Source organism: Equus caballus, chromosome 23 (assembly GCF_041296265.1).
Source record: "Equus caballus isolate H_3958 breed thoroughbred chromosome 23, TB-T2T, whole genome shotgun sequence".
Taxonomy (NCBI): Eukaryota; Metazoa; Chordata; class Mammalia; order Perissodactyla; family Equidae; genus Equus; species Equus caballus.
In genome coordinates this window covers 51,879,637-51,889,024 of record NC_091706.1, presented here as the reverse complement: position 1 = coordinate 51,889,024, position 9,388 = coordinate 51,879,637, and positions in this window count along the sequence as shown.

Genomic DNA, 9,388 nt, shown 5'->3' with positions numbered 1-9,388 from the left:
TATTTCAGGAAGCAGAACAGAGGAACAGCAACAAATAAAAGGAACAAATGGAGGTTTAGTTGCTTTTAAAAGAAGTGTGTTAGTCAGGGTTCTCCAGAAAAACAGAACCAAAAGGATGTATATATGTGTGTGTGTGTGTGTGTGTGTGTGTGTATGGAGAGAGAGAGAGAGAGAGAAAAAGCTTTACTATGAGGAATTGGCTCATGCAATTATAGAGTCTGAGAAGTCCCATGATCTGCTGTCTGTAAGCTGGAGGCCAAGGAAAGCCAGTGTTGTAGTTCCAGTCTAAGCCCCAAGGCCTGAGAACCAGAGGACCAAGGGTGTAATTCCCAGTGAGAGTCCGAAATCCAGAGAACCAGGAGCACCGATGTCTGCGGGCAGGAGAAAATGGCTGTCCAGTTCAAGCGGAGAGAGCCGCTTTGCCCTGCCCCTGCCCTTGTGCTCTATTCAGGCCCCCCAAGTCTGGGATGGCGCCTGCCCATATTGGTGAGAGGGATCCTCATTACTCAGCCTCCTGACTCGAATGTTGACTCTCCCAGAAACACCCTCACAGACACACCCAGAAATGATGTTTGACCAGGCATCTGGGCATCCCCTAGCACAGTCAAGGTGACACCTAAAATTACAATCACAGGAAGTATTCCTGAAAGCTGCCACATTCCACCTCTACGTCTCTCTCTTCAAACAGAACTGACTGGAAAAAAATGAAAAAGGATGGAACAGGTAGACTTTTAGTCCAGATGGCCATCTTCACAGCTGAAAATTGGAGCATCTGTTACAAAGACAGAACGGGGACCTGACCTTGGGGTTGGCAATTCGCAGTCTCTGCCACACAGGGATTATTTCATTAATCCCCCTAACAGCCCCAGGAAGTGACTTCTCTTATTATCTCCATTTTACAGATGAGAAAGCTGAGGCTTAGAGACTCCTCACAAGGTCTTATACTCGAAAGCCCAGCTGTCATCTTGATGAGGACTTTTAGGCTGGTTATTTTTAAAACTGCAGATGAGAAGCAAGCTCGAGGACTGGAATTTTGCTTGCCCTTTTGAGACATTTGCGTTTGTGAAGGAAGGGGGGATGACCTTGTAGGGACCTGAAATTGGCCACCCCAGGATATGTCTCTTTGGCATCAGGATTGTTTGGGGCTGATTGCTTTCGATAAACTGGGACAGGGAAGGAGGCTCTGGGGAATGGAACTTGCCCTTGTTGGGACACATTTACATTTGTAAGGTAAATCTCTATCTGTAAAAGGTGCCTCCCTCTCTGTACCAGGAAGAAGAAGAGAGATGACCTTATCCCTAGAAATTCTTAATGGGGGAGGCAAGAACTTCAGTTGGTTGCTGTCTGGCAATCTCATGTAACTGGTTTAGGGTGGTGGCGTCTAACCTTTCTAACCTTTACTTAATCCGATTTGATTCTTGTCTAAAAGTCATGGGATCACCCAACGACCAGACCCCACCTGCACTGATACCATTTTAACTTTTTTTCATGTTCTTTCCTTTGTCTTGTAAAGAGATGATTCACATACCCATGCCTTATAAAATTAGCCCTAACCCTCAACTCAGGGCAGCAGCAGGAGCTCTGACTGCCCGTGGGTCCTGTCCCCACACACCAGCTCTGCCTGCCCATGGGTCCTGTCCCCATGCCAGCGGGGGCAGCAGAAGCGGTGGCAGCAGAAGCTCTGCCTGCCCATGGGTCCTGTCCCCATGCTATTCTATACTATTCATTAAATAAAAGAGCACTACTGCCAGATCTTGAGAGTCTAAGAAATCTTTCTTTCGACTCCTTGGCTCACCGACCCCGCATCAATCTGACTGGAACTCATGAGAGACCCTAAGCCAAAACTGCCCCACCCAGCCGCTCCCCAATTCCTGACCCTCAGAAGCTGAGAGAGAGAAAATGTTTATTTTTGTTTTAAGCCACTTAGTGTTGAGGTAAGTTGTTATGAGATTGCTCATACAGCTTATGGTGTGTGTCTTCCAGGGAGGGTGCATTTTAAGGGACTCTGTGAGAGCCTACCCATGTTGCAGAAAAAGTCCTGGGCAGGCTATCTCTTCACAAAAAAAAAGGCAAAGGAAACTGATGAGGATTTTTAGGCTGGTTAGTTTTAAAACTACAGATGAGATTCAAGCTCCAAGGAGTGGAATTTGTTTGCCCCTTTGTTGGGAAACATTTACATTTCTAAGGGAAACCTCTATCTGTGAAGGAAGAAGGGGGATGGTCTTATCTCTAGAAGCTCTTAATCAATGCCAGAGGCAAGAACTTAAGTTGGTTACTGTCTGGCAACCTCATGTAACTGACCCTCCCCCCCCCCACCCCCCCCCCACCCCCCCAAATCCTCCTTTGTCTTTAGCTGAGGATAAAATTCAAGAGGTGACTTCTGCCATTTACTCAATCCGGTTTGATTCTTGTCTAAAAGTTGTGGGACCGCCAAATGACCAGACCATAGGGGCACTGATACCATTTTAACTTTTTTACATATTCTTTGTCTTGTAAAGAGATAACTCACATACCTATGCCTTAAATTTAGCCTTACTCTCCACCCAATTTTGCAGCAGCAGCTCTGCCTGCCCATGGGTCCTGTCCCCATGCCAATGGCGGCAGCAGCAGCTCCCCATGCCAGCAGCATCTCTGACTGCCCGTGGGTCCTGTCCCCACGCAGCAGCCTGACTGCCCATGGGTCCTGTCCCCATGCTATTCTATTCTCTAAATAACAGAGCACTACTGCCAGATCTTAAGTGTCTAAGAAATCTTTCTTTGGACTCCTCGGCTCACCGACCCCGCATCAGAAACCATCAACAAAACAAAAGGACAATCCACCAACCGGGAGAAAATGTTTGCAAATCATATATACAACAAAGGGTTAATCTCCAAAATATATAAAGAATTCATACAACTGTTGATGCAAATAATCCATAACCAACCTGTAAATCAAAATTGGGTGAGTTTATTATGAGCCAAAGTGAGGATTATAACCCAGGAAGGCCTTAGAAGGCATTCCAGAGAAGCATGAGTTTCAGTACGGTCTTATATCTTTTTAGAACAAAGAAGATACATTAAACACACCCAGGATACATTTTCAAAGAGGTATTCAGTTGCAAATTAGCAGGTCAATGTGACCATGATGCCAGGAAAGGGACTAATCTGGGTGTTACCAATAGGGTGTTGTTACCAACAGGGCATAGGAGGGGAAGTCTGCATTCTTTATCTCAAGAGAGATTCTTACTTTAATGGATAAGCAGATGTACAATGTATGTTTGATAGGCCTTAAGTCAGCCTTTCTAGGTCAAGCCGAATCAGTTTTGAACTTGAATAGTTACCCCATATACCTCAATATGTGAAAATCTCTTGTCACAACTCAACAACAAAAAAACAAACAACCCGCTCAAAAAATGGGCAGAGGATATGAACAGACATTTTTCCAAAGAAGATATATAGATGGTCAACAGGCACATGAAAAGATGTTCAACAGCACTAATTATTAGGGAAATGCAAATCAAAACTACAAGGAGATTTCACCTTATACCTGTCAGAATGGCTGTAATTACCAAGACAGGAGATAACAAATGTTGGAGAGGATGTGGAGAAGAGGGAACCCTCCTACTCTGATGGTGGGAATGCAAAGTGGTGCAGCCACCATGGAAAACAGTATGGAGATTCCTCAAAAAGTTAAGAAGAGAACTACCATATGACTCAGCCATCCCACTACTGGGTATTGAGCCAAAGAATTTGAAATCAACAATTCAAAGAGACTTATGTACTCCTGTGTTCACTGCAGCACTATTCACAATAGCCAAGACATGGAAGCAACCCAAGTGCTCATCAAATGATGAATGGATAAAGAAGATGTGGTATACATATACAATAGAATACTACTCAGCCATAAAAAAAGATGAAATCATCCCATTTGCAACAACTTGGGTGGACCTTGAAGATATGACGTTAAGTGAAATAAGCCAGACAGAGAAAGACGAACACCACATGATTTCATTCATATGTGGAAGATAAACAAACACATGGACAAAGAGAACAGATTAGTGGTTACAAGAAGGGAAGGGTATTTGGTGTTGGGTGAAATGGGTAAAGGGTCACATATGTATGATGACAGATAAAAACTAGACTATTGGTGGTGAACACGATGCAGTCTAAACAGAAACTGATAAATGACAAAATACATCTGAAATTACACAATGTTATAAACCACCATTATGACCTCAATAAAATAAGTGGAAAAAGAAAAGGAACAAGACCTTGGCATGGACTCCTATGAGTTAGGGGCCCTGAAGCGGAAGTGCCATCAACCTTGGGATAAATCCATTCTCGGGAACCTGGTTTGAGGAGCCCCCAGAGAGCCCAGACCTTGCTCCTGGGGGCACATTTCTGCAGCCCGAAGTCAGCCACAGAAGCTCCATGCAGCATCCCATGGTCATGGAGCAGCACTCCCAGGAGACCCTCTCCTGCCTGACTCAGCTCCAGGCTGCACTGCCCCCTGGTGGGTGGCCCAGGCAGCACCCCCCTGCTCCTCAGATGCCCAGGCCCAGGCAGATTGCTCACTCCACTCCCACGCCCAGCCTCCCACCGCCACCTGAGCACAAGTGCATCCCTGCCCTCAGTCCAGTCCCAGCGGGCAGGAGGCACTTCTCAACATGGCCAAGCAGCACAATCACAATGGGTCTTGCAGGTCCTAGCACCCCTTTCTGATATTTTCAGCCCCTGGGCATGGCTCCTGCTGACTTCTCTCATGGCTTTGCCTGCAACACTCCCCACCACACACACACACACATGCACAACTCATACTCCTGACAGATCCAACCAGGTGCCGTTGACCAAGGTGCCATCCTCTGCCAGAGCTGTCCCCTGCCCTGGGCCCTTCTACCCAGCTCTGTGCTCCTCAACCCCTCAGGTCTCAGTTTGGATGCTGCCTTCCGATCCAGGAAGACTTCTTTGTCCCACAAGGCATTCCCACCACATGAACACCTCTTGCTCTGTGACCGTGTAGGGGAGGAAGGCAATTCCTCTACCCTCGACGTCCTTCTGGCTGGTCCAAGGATTAAGTTGATATGAGACAGAATAACAGGAGAAAATCAAAAAAAGCTCTTAGCATGTATACATGGGAGAGACCCAGGAAAGCTGAGTAACTCTCCGAAATGGCCAAAGCCACCACCTTAAATACCATCTTCAGCTTAAGACAAAGGAAGATGTCTGGGGCAGCAGTTTGGGACTTCAAAGGGGAGGAAGGCAATTTACATGGAGATGGAAATGCAAATGCTTCTTAAACAAGTGTCTGCCGGGCCATCTATAGACAATGTTATGTTATGGTGATAGCTCTTTCCCAGAACAGGCCTTTATCTTGAATTCTTTTAGGCAGTGAGGGGGAAAGTCAAAGTTTCTTTCAGAGTCTTTTGCTCTTAAAAATAGACCCAGCAAAGAGACACATTTTGGGGTGGCCAATTTTTATCCCTCACAATTGGATTGATTGGCAAATTGATGTTTGGATTCAATCTCACCAACACTGATCACCCGGTCAGCCCTGGGCTTACCTCTGGCAACACAAAGCTGAGAGGTCACCGGGTGGCATGGAGCGGGGTGTGGCCAGCTGGCTGGCCTTCCCCGTCAGACATCCTTGTTAAAAAGAAAACCACAGGCCCAAAATGACATCATTTGTGCTAAAACCCGTGATGGCAAACCTAGACTTAAATAATATCTGATCTAATTGCAGTTTCAATCTCTCCCAGAAATGCAATCCTTTCTTTGTGTGTGTGTGAGGAAGACTGGCCCTGAGCTAACATCTTTTGCCAATGTTCCTCTTTTTGCTTGAGGAATCCCAGAAATGTAATCTTTTAAAACTGGCAGTTAGCCATTGATGATTAAGTAGCTAGGAACTAAAGGTCTTTTTCCTTTTTGCAATTACTGATTTTTTAGCTGTTTACCTACCCATTGTTCACTGTGCTGTTTAGGCAATACACTGTCTGACTCTCACTAGACTCCTACAGATAACATCTCCCTGGAGCCTGGGTCACCATGGTAAAGGGTGTGTGAGCTGTTCTTCATGAATTCGAACCCCTTTTGCACTTCAGGCTGGTTGAGACCACCAACTTATCAACTGGGCCCACGCAGGTGTCCGATAAACAACCTTTTGATGTCAAGAGGCTAAAAACTCCACCATCAGATCATGCTAACGCTGCCATTTTGTGAACATGCATCCTATGAAGAGGCATGGAGTTGGACCACGCTTGCACAGATCATCAATTACCTCATCTCTCCTCGCCTCCAATCACCTATCTCCACATTTCAGACCACCTTGCCCCCACCCCATAAAGATCCCTGAGTCCCCATTTTCGGGGAAGCAGATTTGAGACTCATTCTCCCACTTTCTCACACGGCTGCCTTATGATTAAGCTCTCTCTCTGCTGCAATCTCGTCTTCTCGGTGTTTGGCTTTTTAGGAAACCGGCAGAAACAAACCTGGGTTCAGCAACACCTTTTTTTTTTTTTTTTTTGGTGAGGAAGATTGACCTTGAGCTAACAGCTGTTCCAATCTTCCTCTACTTTATGTGGGATGCTGCCACAGCATGGCTTGACCAGCGGTGCTAGGTCTGTGCCCATGATCCCGGCCTGTGAACCCGGGGCCGCCAAAGCAGAGCATGTGTAGCCAACCACAATGCCACCAGGTCAGCCCAAGAAATGTAGTCTTAATCTACCAGTCTGGAATTTTCTGAAGCAGTTAGGAAACCTGCCACAGGGGCCCTCTCCATCCCTCAGAGGGAGAAGAGGCAATCTGCATGATAAAACCCCTGCTGCTCCCTTCCTCCCCCTCCCTAAAAAAAAGATGTCCTGCCCTGAGAGTAATCCTTTCCTTTCTTTTGCTAATAGCTCCCTTGCTCCATCCGCCTGCCTGTAAAAACCTTCCTTTTGTACAACCCTGGAGCACCTTCCTACTTTCTAGATGACATGCTGCCCAATTCATGAATCAACTTCATAAAGCCAATTAGATCTACAAATTTACTTGGTGGAATTTTTTTTAACACCCTAAATGTCCAGGGCAGAGGAGTTTTCCGCCAAGTGGACCCACAGACAAGCTGCCTGAGACCCATTCTTTCCTATCTCAGGCCCTGAAACTCTCCTCCATAACGCTGCCACCACTCACTTGCTTTCTCAAGGCATTTTTCCACAGCTGGTTGTAGGGTGGGGCACAGACTCCACGGCTCAGATGGGGCAGCATGAAAGGTGTTACAGGAAACTCCAACGGGACCATGGAAGAGAAAGAGGGAGCCCTGGGAAGGGGGGGATGCACATGGATGTGTGTGTGCACACATGTGCACGTACATGTGTGCAGCAAGGAGTCTAGCCTTTGGCTGAACATGTGGAGAGTGGACCCCACATTCTTGGCAGATGCAGGAAGCAGCTTGTCGGACAGTGGAGTGGTTTGAATAGTGTCACCCCCAAATTCACGTCCACCTGTGATGAGGATCAAGGTTGCCCCAGTGAGCAAAGCCCAAGGCGTCCTGGCCTACATACCGATCTATATCCACCCCGGGAGGCACAGGATGTCCCAACCTGATCCGATCTGATTCTTATCTAAAGTTATAGGACCGCCTGATAACCAGACCCCACCTATACTGATACCATTTTAACAACTCTTTTTACGTGATCTTTCCTTTGTCTTGTAAAGAGATAACTCACATACCTATGCCTTAAATTTAGCCCTACCCTCAACCCACTGCAGCTCTTACTACCCATGGGTCCTGTCCCCATGCTATTCTCTGAATAAAGGAGCACTACTGCCAGAGCTTGAGAGTCCAAGAAATCTTTCTTTCGACTCCTCCTCGGCTTGCCGAGCCTGCATCACCTGGAACCTCAGAATGTGATCTTACGTCAGAGTGTGAAATAGGGTCTTTGCAGATGTAATTAGTTAAGACAAGATCTTACTGGATTAGAATGGGCCCTAAATCCAAGGACGGGTGTCTTTATAAGAGAAAGGAGAGGGAGATTCAGACACAGACCCAGGCAAGAAACCACGTGACAGTGGAGCAGAGATTGGAGTGACGTATCTACAAGCCAAGGAGCAAGGACTGCGGGCTGCCACGAGAAACGAGAGGAGCGTGGGACAGTCTCCCTCAGAGGCTCCAGAGGGGGCCAAACCTGCTGACAACTCGAGTTCAGACCTCGGGCCTCCCGAACTTCCAGAGAATGCATTTCTGTTAAGACACCTGGTTTATGGTGATTTGTTACTGCAGACACAGGAAACTCTGACCCAGTCTGAAAGAGGTGAGCACATGCCAGGACACACCCAGTAGACATTGGGAGCAGAGGCTGAGACACCTCCATCATTTACTAGCTTTGTGTCCTTGGGCAAGGACTCAACCTCTGAGGGTCAGTCCATCCACGTCAGAATACTAGCTTCTGACGCTTTGTGCTCAGTGACCTGGACCCAGCGGTGGAAGGACCCGGCACGCAGAGAGGGTGCTCGGCACATACTGTGTTAGTCACGTCCCTCCTCCCGCCCCGAACTCTCCCCATTCAGCACCGTGGACTCAGTCCCTCCTTCTCTGCAGTCAGAATGAACAGGGGAAGGAGCCCAGGTCTGGGGGTGAGAAAGAGCTCAGCCACTTACCAGCTCTGTGGCCCGGGGCTGGATACGCTGCACCACTGGGCCTCAAAATTTCATCAGGAAAATGAAACTAAGAAAACCTCCCTCAGGTGGTTTGTTATGGACTAAACGTGTGTGCCCCCCAAAATTCATATGCTGAAGCCCTCCCCGCCAATGTGATGGCATTTGGAGGTAGACTCTTTGGGAGGTAATGAGGTTTAGATGAGGTCATGAGGTCAGGGACCCCATAATGGGATGAGTGTCCTTTTAAGCAGAGGAAGAGAGAGCAGAGCTCGCTCTCCCGGCCATGTAAGCAGGTGGCCCTCTGCAAGCCAGGCCTCGCCAGGAGCCAGATCTGCGGGCACCTTGGTCTTGGACTTTCCAGCCTCCGCAAGTGTGAGAAATAATGTCTGCTGTTCACGCCATGCCCTCTAAGGTGTTTTGTTCTGGCAGCCTGAGCGAAGATGGTTAGTCATCTGCTCACTCACCAAATACTGACTGAGCAAGTACTGGGCATCAGGTGCTCTTCTGGTGCTCGGGAGAGAGCTGGAACAAAACAGACTCCCTGCCGACAGGAGCCACCACCACAGGATGGGGAAAGAGAAACAACAGACAGAGGTACGCCGGCGTGTCCATTCCCAGCGGATGAGGACAGAAGAAGTTGTTGTGGGTTAAATGAACTCTGCGTAAAGGGTTTGACCCACGGCAAGCATTCACGCAATGTTAGCTTTTATCTCATAATTCCCTCTTCTGACATCTCTGTTTTGACTCATGGCACCATTATTCTCCCACTACACAA